This window comes from Microtus oregoni, unplaced genomic scaffold (genome assembly GCF_018167655.1).
Source record: "Microtus oregoni isolate MIOR12 unplaced genomic scaffold, Mior012 000046F_ref0000063, whole genome shotgun sequence".
Lineage (NCBI taxonomy): Eukaryota > Metazoa > Chordata > Mammalia > Rodentia > Cricetidae > Microtus > Microtus oregoni.
The window spans coordinates 15,439,587-15,457,717 of NW_024543220.1; the positions used below are offsets into that span (position 1 = coordinate 15,439,587).

At 46.2% G+C, this 18,131-nt stretch overlaps 1 protein-coding gene and 1 non-coding gene across 3 annotated transcripts in view; one reads left to right on the top strand and one right to left on the bottom strand.

Moving 5' to 3' along the window:
• The window catches only part of Btbd9 (BTB domain containing 9), a 371,475-nt gene that overhangs the window by 99,228 nt on the left and 254,116 nt on the right, over positions 1-18,131 (bottom strand). The gene's annotated exons all lie outside the window — the stretch shown is intronic.
• On the top strand, positions 10,441-10,548 carry LOC121435729. Its single transcript, XR_005972592.1, has one exon. It is a non-coding gene; the product is annotated as a U6 spliceosomal RNA (small nuclear RNA).

Here is an 18,131-nt window from a genome sequence, read left to right on the forward strand (position 1 = left end):
GGCCCATCTCCAGGCCTGTACATAACTTGCTGCTGATTAGACAAGCTTCTAAGCCAACTGGAACCCAACCTTCTGCTGCATTCTTCTAAAGGAAGATGTATCCACAGCTGTTTTGTCGGAACAGCTGTAAACACACAATAGCTCATTAGAGAACAAGGCCATCTTTCCTGAAAACTATCAAAACACTGCACAAATGTATTTCTCAAAGCAGGCACTGAGCTACACTGATTCTTGGTTTTATCTATTGGAAGAGAAATCGCTATCAACCATGTGTTACATCACATCTGAGGAAAACGCCATTGATTGCAAGCTGCATGTATCATTTGCCAGTTTTTCCCAGGTTCCTCCGGGAGAAGAACCTCCCCAAGCCTGAATCCCCACAACTCAGAAAGATCCAGGTACTACCACTGACTTCCCAGCCTCTGAAGAGAATCATGGGGAGAAGGGATACCAAAGTCCTGCCTGACCTACCCAGCCCTCTGCTGTGCTTTCTTCTTGATTTCCTCTTGTGGGTGTCAATCCACACATCCTCATTACTCCTGTGCCAGTTCCCATCTTCACAGTGTCACACACCCCACACGGTGCTTTACATCACATCTGTCCACGCCACACACCCCACACGGTGCTTTACATCACATCTGTCCACACCACACAACCCCCACGGTGCTTTACATCACATCTGTCCACGCCACACACCCCACACGGTGCTTTACATCACATCTGTCCACGCCCACACCCCACACTACTTTACATAACATCTGTCCACACCCCACACGGTGCTTTACATCACATCTGTCCACGCCCCACACCCTACACGGTGCTTTACATCACATCTGTCCACGCCCCACACCCAACACGGTGCTTTACATCACATCTGTCCACGCCACACACCCTACACGGTGCTTTACATCACATCTGTCCACGCCACACACCCAACACGGTGCTTTACATCACATCTGTCCACGCCACACACCCTACACGGTGCTTTACATCACATCTGTCCACGCCCCACACCCCACACGGTGCTTTACATCACATCTGTCCACGCCACACACCCCACACGGTGCTTTACATCACTTCTGTCCACAATACACAACCCACACGGTGCTTTACATCACATCTGTCCACGCCACACACCCCACACGGTGCTTTACATCACATCTGTCCACGCCCCACACCCCACACTGCTTTACATCACATCTGTCCACGCCACACACCCCACACTACATCACATCTGTCCACACCCCACACGGTGCTTTACATCACATCTGTCCACGCCCCACACCCCACACTGCTTTACATCACATCTGTCCACGCCCCACACCCCACACGGTGCTTTACATCACATCTGTCCACGCCCCACACCCAACACGGTGCTTTACATCACATCTGTCCACGCCACACACCCTACAAGGTGCTTTACATCACATCTGTCCACGCCACACACCCCACACGGTGCTTTACATCACATCTGTCCACGCCCACACCCCACACGGTGCTTTACATCACAACTGTCCACGCCCCACACACTACACGGTGCTTTACATCACATCTGTCCACGCCCCACACCCAACACGGTGCTTTACATCACATCTGTCCACGCCACACACCCTACACGGTGCTTTACATCACATCTGTCCAGGCTCCACACCCCACACTGCTTTACATCACATCTTTCCACGCCACACACCCCACACAGTGCTTTACATCACATCTGTCCAAGCCCCACACCCCACACGGTGCTTTACATCACATCTGTCCACGCCCCACACCCAACACGGTGCTTTACATCACATCTGTCCACGCCACACACCCTACAAGGTGCTTTACATCACATCTGTCCACGCCACACACCCCACACGGTGCTTTACATCACATCTGTCCACGCCCACACCCCACACGGTGCTTTACATCACAACTGTCCACGCCCCACACACTACACGGTGCTTTACATCACATCTGTCCACGCCCCACACCCAACACGGTGCTTTACATCACATCTGTCCACGCCACACACCCTACACGGTGCTTTACATCACATCTGTCCAGGCTCCACACCCCACACTGCTTTACATCACATCTTTCCACGCCACACACCCCACACAGTGCTTTACATCACATCTGTCCAAGCCCCACACCCCACACGGTGCTTTACATCACATCTGTCCACGCCCCACACCCTACACGGTGCTTTACATCACATCTGTCCACGCCCCACACCCAACACGGTGCTTTACATCACATCTGTCCACGCCACACACCCTACACGGTGCTTTACATCACATCTGTCCTCGCCCCACACCCCACACGGTGCTTTACATCACATCTGTCCACGCCACACACCCCACACGATGCTTTACATCACATCTGTCCACACCACACAACCCACACGGTGCTTTACATCACATCTGTCCATGCCACACACCCCACACGGTGCTTTACATCACATCTGTCCACGCCCCACACCCCACACTGCTTTACATCACATCTGTCCACGCCACACACCCCACACTACATCACATCTGTCCACACCCCACACGGTGCTTTACATCACATCTGTCCACGCCCCACACCCCACACGGTGCTTTACATCACATCTGTCCACGCCACACACCCTACATGGAGCTTTACATCACATCTGTCCACACCCCACACGCTGCTTTACATCACATCTGTCCACGCCACACACCCCACACGGTGCTTTAAATCACATCTGTCCACGCCACACACCCCACACGGTGCTTTACATCACATCTGTCCACGCCCCACACCCCACACTGCTTTACATCACATCTGTCCACGCCCCACACCCCACACGGTGCTTTACATCACATCTGTCCACGCCCCACACCCAACACGGTGCTTTACATCACATCTGTCCACGCCAAACACCCTACACGGTGCTTTACATCACATCTGTCCACGCCCCACACCCCACACAGTGCTTTACATCACATCTGTCCACGCTCCACACCCCACACTGCTTTAAATCACATCTGTCCACGCCCCACACCCCACACAGTGCTTTACATAACATCTGTCCAAGCCCCACACCCCACACGGTGCTTTACATCACATCTGTCCACGCCACACACCCCACACGGTGCTTTACATCACATCTGTCCAAGCCCCACACGGTGCTTTACATCACATCTGTCCATGCCACACACCCCACACTGTTTTACATCACCACATCTGTCCACGCCACACACCTCACACGGCACTTTACATCACCACATCTGTCCACACCCACACGGTACTTTACATCATCACATCTGTCCATACCCCACAAGGTGCTTTACATTACCACATCTGTCCACACCACACACCCCACACAGCGCTTTCACAATCAAGCTGGCTCCATGTTGGCCAGCAACTAGAGACACAATAGCTTCCAACTTTGAAATGTGCTCAGCCCCCATCCCTCAAAGCTGCCAACTCAATGAAGTTCTAGCTCTGAACACTACAGAGCCCATGGGTCGCTTTCTGAAAGATGAGAACTCAGAGAAGAATATCCTCATGGCTGAAGAGGGATGGACTAAAGACAGTGGACCTTAAATACGCAAGCTGAAAAGAGCCGGGGAATTCACTCTTCTCACACTGGGGTCTTTGAAGGCAAACACATTGCTGTCTAGCCACATTGTCGACTCTCTTCTGTGGTTTAGCAATCCAGAGTTTAAATGTTGGAGGTTTTAGCTGATAGGTTTTCCAGAAACCTTCAAGAATCAAGCATGAGCTGTTTAGCAGCAGTGACCACTACAGTGTGTCAATGGGGGAGTCACTGCAGGTAAGCCTTGAAACCTCGGACAAAGGCATTTCCTGCTTTAAGAAGGGATAGCCAGGTATCCAGCCCTGTGTCTTAACTCAGGCAATGTCTAATTGCAATGATTATCCGCCAGAGGAAGAAACTCTGCACTGAGAAGCTAGCTGGTCACGCTGCTCACCTGGAAAACCACCCAGCACACAGTAGCCACTCAAACTGCTTTTTCAAGTTCTGAAAACCTTAAAAAAACTGAGAAACTGCACAGGAAAGGCATCTTGCTAAGTTGTACTCTAAGTTTTTTTTTTAAATTTATTTATTATGTATACAATATTCTGTCTATGTGTATGCCTGCAGGCCAGAAGAGGGCACAAGATCCCATTACAGATGGTTGTGAGCCACCATGTGGTTGCTGGGAATTGAACTCAGGACCTTTGGAAGAGCAGGCAATGCTCTTAACCTCTGAGCCATCTCTCCAGCCCCGTACTGTAAGATTTTTATAGGGATTATGTTTCCTTCTATCTTCAAGGATGTTGAAACTAATGAATGACCTTGTTCCACAGTACTGTATACATCAATGAATGTCCCTTGTCCCATGGGACTGTATAAAAGCACTTGTCAGATCCCAACAATTTTGTGACCTGAGAGCAGAGATGTCCTTTCAGGAATGGCGAGTAGCTTTTCGCCCTGTCTAGAGAATAAAAATGTGCAAAGAGCCGTGAAAAGTCCCACAAATGCGGGACTTTAGTCCTCTTGTCAGGAAGCTATCATTATGGTTAGCTAACCCTTTAATAAACTGGTAGCTTTTCTTGTTTGAGTTGGAGGCTGCATCTGGTTCTAAACTCAACAAGCATAAGCCAGACTGGTTCTAAGATCACAAATAGCTCTTGAGTCTTAAACCTTGAATATTTCTTTAAGCAGCATCAATAACTCTAAATTTTAAGTTTTCACTAAGGTGGTAGCAATGGTGAAGTTTTCAAATATCACATATTTTCAAATATCACAGATTTCAAATCACAGCTTTCAATATCACAGAGAAGTCCCTACTGGACCTGTGCAAGGATGCTGCTCAAACTCTACACCAGCTTCCGGCCACAGCCCCTTGAGGTCTAGAAAGAAGGTTGACAGAAACAGTGGGTTCTCACAGGCCGTGGGTTCTCACAGGCCGTGGGTTCTCACAGGCCGTGGGTACTCACAGGCCGTGGGTTCTCATAGGCCGTGGGTTCTCACAGGCAGTGGGTTCTCACAGGCCGTGGCTTCCAGCTGGCCCTGGGTTGACTAGCAGAGAGGAGTCACAGTAGAGCATGGCTGGCCTGAGGAGCAAACAGGAATAACAGTGGAAGAACTTCTGACCCCAAGGCTCAAAACAGGGCTCTTTCACCAAGCCCAGGGGACAGCCAAGAAAACACCTTGTCTCCCAAGCCTCTTGGTTTTCAGCTCAGGCACCAGCAGGGCCACAGCAAGCTGAGGTGATGATGCATGCCCTGCGCAGGGAGCTCACAGGGACCCTACAGAATGTGGCTACCCAGCTTCAAGACGAGCTAGAGCCTGGAGTGTACTGGGACAGCTGCGCTCACACTACCGAAGTGTTACAGTCACCAGAAGTTGCCGTCAGGAAACCACAGTTCATGTGATCTTCTGGGGGCCAAGGTTAATCCACAAGGAGGAAATAAAGTGATGCTATGGAGTATGATTTTTAAAAAAGACTTGTCTAAAATCAAAGTTTACTGTTCTAATTAATAGGCACAGCATTTTAAAAGAACATTCTAAATACTTTCACATCTGTTAGGAAGTTCGTGGTTCTGCATTCTAGCCCTCTTGCCCTCATGTCTCCATTCTTTAGGCCTGAGGCAGAGATGCCCCCACTCCCAATCTTCTGCTCTAGAGTCACTACATAGGGCAAAGGCTAGACAGCAAGGACTCCAGACTAACCCTGACAGTGAGACCAGTTTTCTGAGCAATCTTAAGAAAGTCATTTAACCATTTTTGACTCAGTTTTCTACTGTGTGATAAAGAGAGCTACCCATCTTTTCCCCAACCTCCTGTGACACATGTCAGTTTTACACAGCATTCTGAGTTTCAGACAAATAAGCCTTTGATGTGGTCCTTCTCCAGCCACCAAGAGCCAGGGCTCCCCCATGGAATGGTGAGTGGGCCTGGCATTTCAGGTCTGAGTGTCAGACAAGGAGATTTGTGTGCTCATGAACCACCTTGTGATTGTACAAGGAAGGGGGTAAAGGATGGAAGAGCCAATAACAATTCTACTGACCTGCAAAAAACTATTAGCACCTGCTAGTGTAATATGCAGCTGGCAGTTTCAGAATAACCGAGAAAGCAGTTCCTTCTGGTCGATACTTGCTGGGGACAGCAATTTCTGACCTACTGAATCAGATCAAGATCATCTGAGTCATTAGAGCAAGGAAGCTTCTTTGTGCTAGCGGTCCAGGGCCAAGCAGGCTCCTTCGTTAAACAAAAGCTTCTGCCCACAGCTGCCTTCCAGGCCAGTTCTGCTTTAAGGTTCCAAGGGCTATCACAACACAAGGAATAAATCAAAACTCATTTAAAAAAAAATCACAGCTTTAAGTGGGCTTATAATTTATCAGCACAACCGGCAGTGAGATGCCAGGTGGTTGTCCCACTCTCCTTAAGAGAAGACAGAGGGAGAAGAGTGGAGCAGAAAAGGAGAAGAGAGAAAGGAAAGGTCCCCTGCAGTATTTAGATGGTCTTCAAATGTTCATCATTTCCTTGGGGTGTGCTCGTTGCCAAGCTGACAGATGTTGCAGGAAACCTGTACTGTTCTGAAGAAAGGCTAACCTTTCGAAAGTGGAAGGAGGCGGGAGGAGGCCCACCGCTCAGCCAAGAGATGACATTAAACTGGACAGTAAAGCACCCGTGGCGTGCTGGATCTGAAAGGTGGTGTGATAACCCCACCACACAGGACGGGCCTGGGAGACAGTTCATCTTACTATGGCTTTCCTTGCTCAGAGTGCAAACTGATTTTTAAACTAAATAATAGAATGATTAAGGCACTCCAAAGGTTGCTCATTATGGTTTCAAACCAACAATGGGGAGTTGCGGAGTCTCCATATAACTCCCTCCCAAGCACTTACCCACTCACTTTCCCAGTCATTCTTCCTTGTTGCATTTAAATATACCCCCTCCCCCTCTCTCTCTCTCTCTCTCACACACACACACACACACACACACACACGAGCATGTTTTTCAGAATAGATTTCACAACTGGGTGCAAACTTGCATGGTTCTTCGGCAGGCTAGATCCTCAACACTTCACAAAGAAAGCTACTCAATAGAGGGCTGAGAAGGCCGAATACTAACTTATGATATAAATTGGGCTTTGCAAAGCCTAGCTCATTCCAACAAAGCAGCAAACAAACATGTGATGGCTCTGCTGAATTTCCTTATGAGTGCTCAGTGTCCCCATGGTAGACCTGGCTAACCACGGGGCTTCTGTCCTCGTTCTGTAGAGGATGAGCCACTTCTTTTTCTCTAAGCTATACTCCTTGCATTCCCAGCTCTAACCCTCCTGCTCAAAGTCCCTGTGTTCTTCATCATCGACGTGAACACTCATCATTTTCCTGTGCCCTACTTTCACCCGATGTTTTGTCGGCTTTGTTGAGGGGTGGCTCACCCAGTGTCTTCTTGTGGAAGGCGGGCAGATTAACTAATCTATCCATTTAGAGATTAACAGTAATAGGACACAAGGAAAATTATACCTCCAGCCTGAAAAACCTGCAATTGGGAAACCATTTTAGAGAAGAACACCTCCATTTATATCAATTATCTTGTTTATCAAAGACAATGAACTGCCGGCTGGTGGCAAAGAGGTTCAGGATGTGCAGCGAGGACTAATCGGGCCTCACAAACCTGGAGGCTGATAGCCATTTGCCACTTCACAGGGGAGGTGATGCTCACAGTGTCTGTTGTGTAACTTCCCTCACATTAACTCTGAAATGTCAAAAGCAGGCAGTTAATTGTTTATTATACAAAATGTCACATATGTAAAACACTCAGATATAAAATTATTATAACTGATCTTCCACAGATATTCTGCCTTTCTGCTTTACAGCTTGTTTGTCAGTCTGGAGCTCAGTTTAATTGCCATTATGTAGGCTGTGTGTGCCAGGCAGTTACTGTCTGAAGAATAATATTCGCTGCATTTGCTATGTCTTCAGCCAGTTGAAAAATAAAAATAACATGATATGAAAATTACTATTATGGTTTAAAGTAATATGCCCTCAGAAGAATGGGGGATGTCATGAATCCCAATTGTGTTCTAGCTTAGACTGAGACCAGAGATTAATTATGCAATGCTAATGGGAGTGGTTTTAATTGACTGGATTGGGTACATACAGCCCAGCTTTCTCAGCTGTTCTGTGCAGACACTAATGTTGAACTAAGTGATGAAATCACCTACCTTCAGGAGTTAAGTCTCAGCATCTGGCAAATGTACAGAGCCCAAACCCAGCTCCTGGGCTGCCCATTATTCCAATCTTGCCAAACTCACCCTCTGGAATCTTGTTATTTTTAAGCTCCAATAACTCAGTTTCCCTCCAGAGCCATAAAAATCAGAAATCCAGGGATAGGAAAGAATCCGGAAAGGATGTGGGAGGAGTCAAGCCCAGATGCATGTTTCTGTGGAGGACTGGCCAGGGAACTGGGGGTTCCTCACTGCCCTAGTAGACACGATGTACCTATCCAAACTTTTGTGGCTAAGATGATTGGATAACAACAGAAACCAACTTGCCGTGCAGCTGTCAGTGGCACACACAAAAGGAACACACTGCTCTGTGCCCATAGTGGCTTAGCTCCCACCAGGATCATTGTGGTCTCAGGCACATGTTAATCCCCACCTAGTCAAGTACTGGTAGAGAACCTGCAGGAAGGCAGCTCAGCAAATCAAGTTCATAGCTAAAATGCTGAAGACCACCTAGGTTAAGAATTAGAAAATGTGCATTTTTATTGTCCCGACAAAGCAAAGGAACCAATGCAAGGCTTTTTTGTTTATTTTTTGAGACAGGGTTTCTCTGTGTTGCACTGGAACTCACTCTGTAGATCAGGCTGGGCTTGAACTCACAGAGATACGCCTGCCTCTGCCTCCCGAGTGCTGTGTTCCACCACCGCTCGGCAGTTCAAGGCATCTTAATATAGATTTGCTTTCCAATCAGCCTAGAGGTGGTTAAGAATAAGTCCATTTTACTTAAACAAACAGGTATAAAAAATCTAAAATAAATACTAGCCAGCTGGTCTAATAATTACTTTGAAAATTGATCATGTTGAGGCAACACGTGTCCGAGAAACACAGTAAGATTCATTAGGATGTCACTCCTTTCACAGGTGAAAGGTGAGAAAGTTTGTGAGTTTTGCATGATTGTGAACAAAGGAGTGAGTTGTCCAGGAAGATTACCTTGGCTGAAGTCAGGAGAATGGTGAAATGTCCTAGAGAGGACTTGAGGCCACTGCTGAGTGGATAGACCATGGGGATTATGAAAAAGGCAGTAGCTGGCATTAGGGTAGGGGCAGCAGCAGTAAGGAGAAACTGACTATAAATAAGAGCGTCAGTTTCAACAAAAACAATGACACACTCCTATATGGCTGGCACAGTCACAAAGCCACACACTTGATGTGCTGGTGGTGGGGTGTGCACTGGCAAAGCCACACACTTGATGTGCTGGTGGTGGAGTGTGCACTGGCATAGGCAGGCAGCAAGGTCATCAGGAAGCATGGGGCAAGGTCAGCTTGTGACTGCTTTCTAAATGAGGTCCTCCCTCTTGTACAGGGTCCTGCAGGAGGGAGGCTGGGGCCAACCAGGGCCCTCTCCAGGGAAGTGAGTGCATCAAAGAGGGGAGGACAACAACAATGGCCTGCAGGACTCTCAGGAGGGGACAAGGGGTCAGTTGTCTAGCACTCAGGGGGACACAGAAATTCACTAACAAGATCATACTCATAAGACTATGGAGACACAGTGAGATACAGACCTTAACATATGGGATGAGAGAAGCGAGAAACAGATGACTCATAGCACAAAACAGCTCTTAAGATCAAAACACACACCCACAACTGTTAGCCTTATTCGTGTGAAAAAAATGCACACATTAAAGAAATAAACACACTAGAGCTGTTATCCAGAGAAGGGGCCAGGAGTAGGAGGGCTCAAAGGAGAACTGTGGGAGAGAGGGCCTCGCACAGAACAGGAACACACAGGCTATGGTCTGAGGTCTGCAATAACACCACTCTGTACTTTGGATTCTTGCTTAGGAACCAAACAAGCCTCCCCACAGCCACAGGGGCAGTTTCCCTTCTGCTCTAGGTCAGAAGGCGTAGGGAGAGGACCGTTTTATGAGACAACTTTACTGATGCAGCCAGTTCTCATTAGTCTCAGATTCACTAAACTTGGGAGATCCTGTCTCGCTTATTATAGAAAAATTCAAAAGCAGAGTGGCAAAGGGATCTGGTTGAGCTGGTCCTCAGAATCTGTCCATCCATCCTTCTTTCCCCCTGGCATTCTGTCTAGAATCCAGGGCCCCCTGGAGCAGTTCATACCCCACCACTTCTGTCCTATTGAAAACAATGTGAAGAAATACATAGTTACAAATGAAAAAAGTGGTCTGAGAGGAACGTTCTGATCTCTGAACATCAAACAAAGAAACCTACTCAGTACAGTGCTTGTTCCAGCAGTACATGTGCTAAAATTGGAAAAATACACACACTAATTAGCATGGCTGCTGTACATGGATGACAAGAAAATTCATAAAGCATTCCTTATTTTTTCTATACAAGTTACATTTGGTCTAAACTTTTTACTAATTACTATATGTAAATAAAAGATTATTTTAAAAAAAAGAAAAGAAAAGGAACCCAAAGAAACTTAATACAGACTAGGAGAAAAAGAGGTAGAGAAGACTTGTCCTAGAGAAGGGACAACAGACAGAAAATTAATGAGAGACTGCCTGAGTGAAGGGACAAGGTGCAATGGCTGCGGGCAAGAAGGGGAGCATAAAGAAGAGTGGAAAGGGTGAAGACCTCACGGTCTCTGGATGAGAAGTCCTGCCAGGCCTGAGCATAGAAAGCCAGGCAAGGACCTGTACCACATGGGGCAAATATGCTGGCAAGGAACAGTGAGGACCTGGGTGAGGACTCTAAACTTCACCCCATGGGCAATGGAAAGACCTATTTTGAGTCAAGGTGCCTTCTGATAGGCTAACTCTGAGGTTGACACTATGGAGCACAGGCGGTAGCTAGCATCTTGCCTTATGGTGGCAGCAGCAGTGACAAGAGGGCAGACTTGTCATTTTGAATACAATATCAATATGGAAGTTGCTGATATAGTACAAACCATCTCTGATCGTGTATGTTTTATCATTTCCCAGCAGACTGAGTGGTCACTAGAGGCACCTCCTCTTTAGTGTAACAGGCATCTACTGAACATTAATCCACCACAGCAACACTGGGAACATGAAGATGGACCCAGGGAGGCTGATTCAAGTCAGAAGGAAGGAGGTAGGGTTGCAAGCTTTTCTAACTGCCCTTGTCACCAAAACCCATCACGATAGCCAAGCAGCAGCCGTCCAGTCAGGGCTGTGGTGAGGGACAGGCATTTGGCCTCTCTGCACTGTTGGCCCACTGCAAGGATAGCATTTCTGAATGGAAATCTCAATCAATTCCTATTTGCTATTTTACAGATTTCATTTCTGGAAGATGCCAACGCGAACATTCTAACACCTTCTGCATTTTTACAGCTCACTCGAGTCCCTCACTTCCACACTCTGCTTTATTACCATTTTAGTTGACTTCATCACAGCTTCATGGAAAACAGCTTCACTGACGACCATTTCCTGTCATTATGGGGGCAGAATTGCAGTCACGGCCTGCTTGAGCACTAGGTAGTTTTTATGATAATTTTACACAGGTAATGTTGTGATTTTTAAGTACGTTCTCTCTTGTAGCACTGTACTGATTCCTGTCCTTAGAAAGACAAGTATCTAATGCAGCTATAAAAGAAGCATACCCATCTTCACAATATTAATGAGCCAATAAATTCAAAAAGATTGCTGTGTCCTGCCTGGCTCACCTAACAGGCTCCCATTTCCATACCACTGCTTCATTTTACATGAATCAGTGACCCACCCTCACCCTGTGGCACAGGATTATGAAGCAGTAAGGGTTCAGTCATGTAGAGACCCTTCCCAAAACATTTACTGCAGCAAGCTATCACTCCCACAGCCTCCAAATCCTAAATTGTCCGGTGGCCCACAAAAATACAGCCTGCCTCACGTTAGTAAGTGTGTGATGCCGTGGTTTCCAATGGTTCCAGAAATCCTTTCTCCCCAATCCTCCCTCCCATTTATAGCATGTTCCCTGACATACAGACAGCACCGGCATACACTGAACAGCACAGACTGAACATGCACAGTCCATTGGGCTCGGAAACATGCAGCAGCCTAGGAGATCAGCACAAACAAGCTGGGAAGCTCCGTGCTGGCCCCAGACGCTGTCACTCCTCACCAGTCTCACACTGTCTAGACTCGTCCACCCTCAGTCAAACAGCAGCTGCAGCGATGGGTCCATTCTGTAGAATCATAAGATGAGCCACCATACTGCAGGCCAGCATTTTCTCTCACCCATGAAGAGGACGGTTCTCAACTGAATGGACCATACAGTTAGAGTTCTAAGGAACAGCCCTGTCTGCCACTCGGTCATGTCTCTCCTTTAAAGAGGGTAACATGGAAATAGTTTTACATGGGGCTGGGAGATGGTTCAGTTGGTAAAGTGCTGGAGGTACAAACCTGAAGAGCTCAGCACAATCTCCAGCACCCATGAAAAAGCTAGCTGTGGTAGCGTGCTGCATGTAGAAAGGGGTGGATCCCTGGAGCTTACCAGGTAGCCAAGCAGGCTCAAAGTTCAGTGAGAGGTTCTGCCCCCAAAAATAAGGCAAGCAATCACAAACATCCACACTGACATATGGCACCCAAGTGTGTACATACGTAGCTGCACAGCATTACCCACAATACAAAGCCATGTACAAACACACACATGAAGGAATGTTAATCTCTGCCCTCCCCATTTATATAAACAGGTTTCACATGTTCACAGAAAACATGTAAATGAAGAAAAACACACTTCATGTGTCCAGCAACTAGGAACTGTACCTACGTCTTCAAGCTCCTTAGTTTGGTCTTCCCCATGTACTACCAAAGCTTGAACTCACGCTCCAAATTTCATCTGCCCAGGAACCCATATGCAGAGGCTCTCAAATAGGTCCTTTAAAGATGGAACTAAGATAAAATGATGAACCTCATCACACATGGCCAGTGTCCTTATGAGAAAGGAAGAGATACCGTAGAAGTGAAACAGACAGATGAAAGGCTGAGAAAAGGCACAGAGAAAGATGGCCACCCTCATGCTCAAAAAGAGGATTGTAGTTTGCTGACACTACAGTCTGAACTTCTGATCTCCAGAACTGTGAGGAACTGATGGAGGAGTTACTTTCATTTAATAAAGAAACTGCCTTGGCCCATTTGATAGGCCAGCCCTTAGGTAGGTGGAGTAAACAGACAAGAATGCTGGGAGAAAGAAGCCGAGTCAGGCAGTCGCCATGATTCTCCCACTCCAGACAGATGCAGGTTAAGATCTTTCCTGGTAAGCCAGCTCGTGGTGCTACACAGAATATTAGAAATGGGTTAGAGATCAATACGTAAGAGCTAGCCAGTAAGAGGCTAGAACTAATGGGCCAGGCAGTGTTTAAAAGAATACAGTTTCTGTGTAATTATTTCGAGTAAGGCTAGATGGGTGGCGGGAAGCAGCCCCACCGCTCTACACTACTACAGAGTGGCTGCTCCTATTACAACAAGGAACTGTTCGGTCCTGTTGGCCACCCTCTTGCTCCATGTTATTTCTATGGCTGTCTTAACAAATGTACAGGTGCATATGTTAAGATGTATATTTTAATTTTATAATATAAGCATCACTCTTGCTATAAAGGGGGTACCTTCTTCTACTTAACATTATATTGTGGATATTTTCCTGCACCATAAATGACTTTACAGAAATTCTGACGTGTGAGTGTGGCATAACTCATTCCATTATGTCTTTACTATGGTTCAATGTGTAGCCCTTCCCTTACCAGGTTACCATAAATAATTTGCACTGAACATTTCTACAGAGGAAATGTTTCTTTGGGATAAAGTGCTAACAGTAGAAATAGGAGGTCATGGTTTTACTGGTTAATTTTATGTCAACGTCACACAAGCTAGAATCACTTGGGAACTGTCCATCTGAGTCCCTCGTACGTATTATTTTAGCTGCTTTGATTTTCTTTCTCCTTGTTGTTGAGTTGCTTGAGCTCTTCATACATTTTTGGCACAATCCCTATCAGGTGTATGACTTATAAAGACTTTCTTCCCACCTGAAGATCATCTAATGTACTGTTGTTTCCTTTGACGGGTAGAAGTTTTTTTTGGTTCCATTTGCTTCATTCATCCCTTTTTGCTTTTCTTGTACTCACTTTAGGGGTTAGGGAAAAAACTACAACAAAACCATTGTCCAAACCAATGTGTAGTTTTTCCTCCTATGCGCTGTGACTCCCAGATGTTTTCTCTAGAGGTTTTATAGTCTGGTCTTAGGCTTAAGTCCTTAATTCAGATGAAGTTGAGTTTTGTGTGTGGATGTGATAAGGGTTCACTTTCATTCTTCTCCATGTGGATATCCAGTTTCCCCAGCCCTGTTTGCTGAAGGGGCTCTTCTTTCTCATTCCATATCCTTGGCATGGTGGTCAATAAACCAAAGCTCACTTCAAATGTAGAAGGACAAGGGTATCCAAAGAGAGCAAATGACCATGGTGTTGTTATCACATTTGCTTACGCGTGTTATCCCTCTTTATAACCCATACACCCATGTTAAAAATAATGGCACAGAAATAAAAGGAAAGAGAACAATCTGGTACCCCCAGAAGTCCTCTTCGATCCTGAAACCAAAGGTAGACATTACAAGAGCACTCCTTTCCCTATTGCATACACTTGGCACAGAGGTCAAGAGTCAACTGTCTGTACACATGTGGGTTCCTCCCTAGGCTCTTCATTCTCTCTTAGTGAGTATGTTCCTTTTCCTCTCCCCATCTTGCCCATGACTGCTTTTCCTTCCTACAAGTCTACTCCTGCATCAACAGCGAGTGTCCTTTAGTATGCAGCACTAACTCTAGACACAGCGGGACAGTCCTCATTCATTCATTTTCTTTTCTTACTTCAGTGTCTGACATAACAACCTTTTAATTTCACATAAGACCTTTGGAATGTGTGAGCTTTCAGCCTCCCCAAAGCTCCAAAACCCACCAGAGAGCATCTATAATCCACGGGAGTCTATCCTACTTCACTGTAGCACACTTACATCGTGTCCTCACCAATGCATCTGCAAATGCTCTGGTTTATGACACATAACCACTTCCACACAGACACATGTTACCAGCACACACTGAGCACTGGCGACTCTCCTGAGCTTCTGACTTCCCTTCTACTCTATAAGGTCTGGCCTGGTCCATAACCTGCACCCGGGGCTCTTCTAACCTCATCCCCTCAGCACAGGCTGGGGCTCCTCTTCAGTTCACTGTTCCTGTTCCACCAGCTTCCTGTGTTGTTGCCTGCCCAGTTTAAGTCATTCTCCTCTATTAGCATACATGATCCTCCCAGGCAGAAACTACACCTGTGTCTCCTTTCCCAAGAGTCTAAAATAATGCTTAGCAGACTCTTAATAAGTGTCTACTTAATGCCAAGTGGTTTCCATAGTTCAACAGTTAAGTTTCACTGACAGAAATAGCCTTCATATCTAGTTTGAGGAATTGGTCTGAGAAGGCACAGTCCCCTGGCATGCCACAGTGGAAACTTGGCCATCCTAAGCGACTGCTTTCATTAAAGCCCCAAGCCCCCCCCCCCCCCCCAGCCTGCTGGCAGCTCGTCTTCATATGCTAATGAACTTCCCCAGGGCCGGATCTGTGTTTCTGTGTCAGAGGACACATTTTTCTAAACAAAGTTATGAAGCACACAAGTTATTATATATCCCTAGTTTAATGGACGCAAAGACCATTTGTGGCCTGATTTCCAACTGTTTGCTTTTCCTAAAAATTTACACCATTTCAAACACTGTTACAATCTCAGAGTACCTTTAAATGAGCCACAACCACAGTCCACCTACTCTACTTCCTGCATTCAGCTCCTTGGAGGAAAACACGTTACCTACTTTTTGTTTTGTGAAACACAGTTTCTCTGTGTAGCCTTCTCTGTCCTGGAACTCTCAGTCTGTAGACAAGGCTGGTCTCCATCTCACAGAAGAGATCCGCCTGCCTCTGCCTCCCAAGAGCTGGGATTAAAGGTGTGTGCCACCACTGCTGGGTTTCATGCTACCTATCTTTTATTCCTAGATAAATTAGCATGTTATGCTCAATAAAATGTATTCCGTTCAAGATCTAACTCAAAACACCAGGGCTGGGGAGAGATGGCTCAGTGGTTAAGAGCACTGACTGCTCTTCCAGGGGTCCTGAGTTCAATTCCCAGCAACCACATGGTGACTCACAACCATCTGTAATGAGATCTGGTGCCCTCTTCTGGCCTGCAGGAATACATGTGGGCAGAACACTGTATACATAATAAATAAATAAACAAACAAACAAATAAATATTTCATTAAAAAAACCATTTATCCTTCCCAAAGCCATTATCTTACCGGAAAGAAAATGTGTCGAGGGTCCTTCACATCTCAACTAAATACCTACCCTTTCACAGTCTGTCTGTCATTCCCCAACCTGAGAGTTTCCGCTGCTGTCAAGGTGTCTCCCACACACCTTTAGTCAGATGCAGACAGCCTGGAGAAGGAGGCTGTTGTGTAGCTTCTGTGCCTCTCATCTGTTCTCAGCTCCTTGCCTAGCCCGTGTCTGAACCTTGCCAACTGTAGCTCTCAAACTCCCTTTACCAGCCTAACTTCTGGTTCTACCAATAGAAGAAGTTGGATAGACTCATAAGAGAAAGCTATTTAAAAAGTTAAAAAAAATGCAAATGGCCCTTAACATATGTGCAGGTGGGAAGTGGCCCAGTTCTCTCAGTGGCAATGTGAAGAGCAGCAGATGAACACAATGTCAGTGCCCTGTTTATAGATCACAGACCAGGGGTGGCAGCAGGGAGGCATGAGGGTCCCAGAGCTTCAGCAGCAGCCCTGTGCTTTTGGCTTACTAGGAACCGCAACACAGAGCCACTGGTCTTCCTGGTCCTGTGCTGGCAGATGCAGAGGTAGACACAGGTCTAAAGCCAACGGGAGAGCTCTGCTCCATGATTTAAACAGTTTAAAGATACCTGAATTCAGAACCTGGCTCCATGCTCTAGTTGGTACTTCTCAAGGAGCACGAAGAGGAGGACAGCCAATGATGAGGAAGGAGAGGGACTTAGGGCAGCACACATCTTCCTAAGCACCAGAAGGTCTTGAGAAGGGAGCCCAGGCTCTTGGAATGCTGAACACCACTCTAACACCAGCTCATGTTTACTGCTCCCCCAGGTCTTCTAAAAGCTAGCCTATTCATCTGGAAGACTCGTAAGAGAAAGCAGTTTAAAAAAAATAAAAAGATGCAAATGGCCCTTAAACATATAAAAAGAAGCTCGATTTTTCTCATAAGAGAAATACACTTAAAACTGCAATGAGATCTATCTCTTACCTAAACCAGTGAAACCTCAAAAGTGTGACAATGTGCTCCACTGGTACAGCTATAGGGGAGCAGTCCACACAACACCAGTGAGAGTCTGCACACAGCATCTTCTCTAGAAAGGTGAACCTGAGGGCATTTAGCAAAACTCCATGTATATTCCCTTTTGGATTGTGAAAGCCATTTTCAGAGTCCTACAAAATGTACAAGGTAATCAAAACCATTTGTAGTATACCAAGACTGAAAATAATATAAAGGGTTCATCAACAAAGAACTCATTCAACAAACTCAGTTCATCTACACAAAGTATGAGTTATAAAAATAAATGAACAGTATGTTTCTCCATCTTAGCTATAGCATAAGCATGAAGTAATATGAACTGGAGTTCCCAGAAAAAAAGCTATACATGTATTAAAGACTTTACAAGGCTGACTGGCTGATCAGAACTTCCTGACTATGGACAGCTGAAATGTAGATCCAGAGAAAAATGATCATGGGCAACCTTTGCTCCCTTTATAGTTACTTGTTGTCTGTGTCTAATCTAATATCTGGTCAACTCTCAGGTGAAGTCTTTGGAATGTGTTAACAGACGACTAGCTTTCACTGGCACCAAATCCAAGCACACCATCAGGTAACATCTGAAACATACAGCAGTTTTACCTGCTTTGCTGAGACC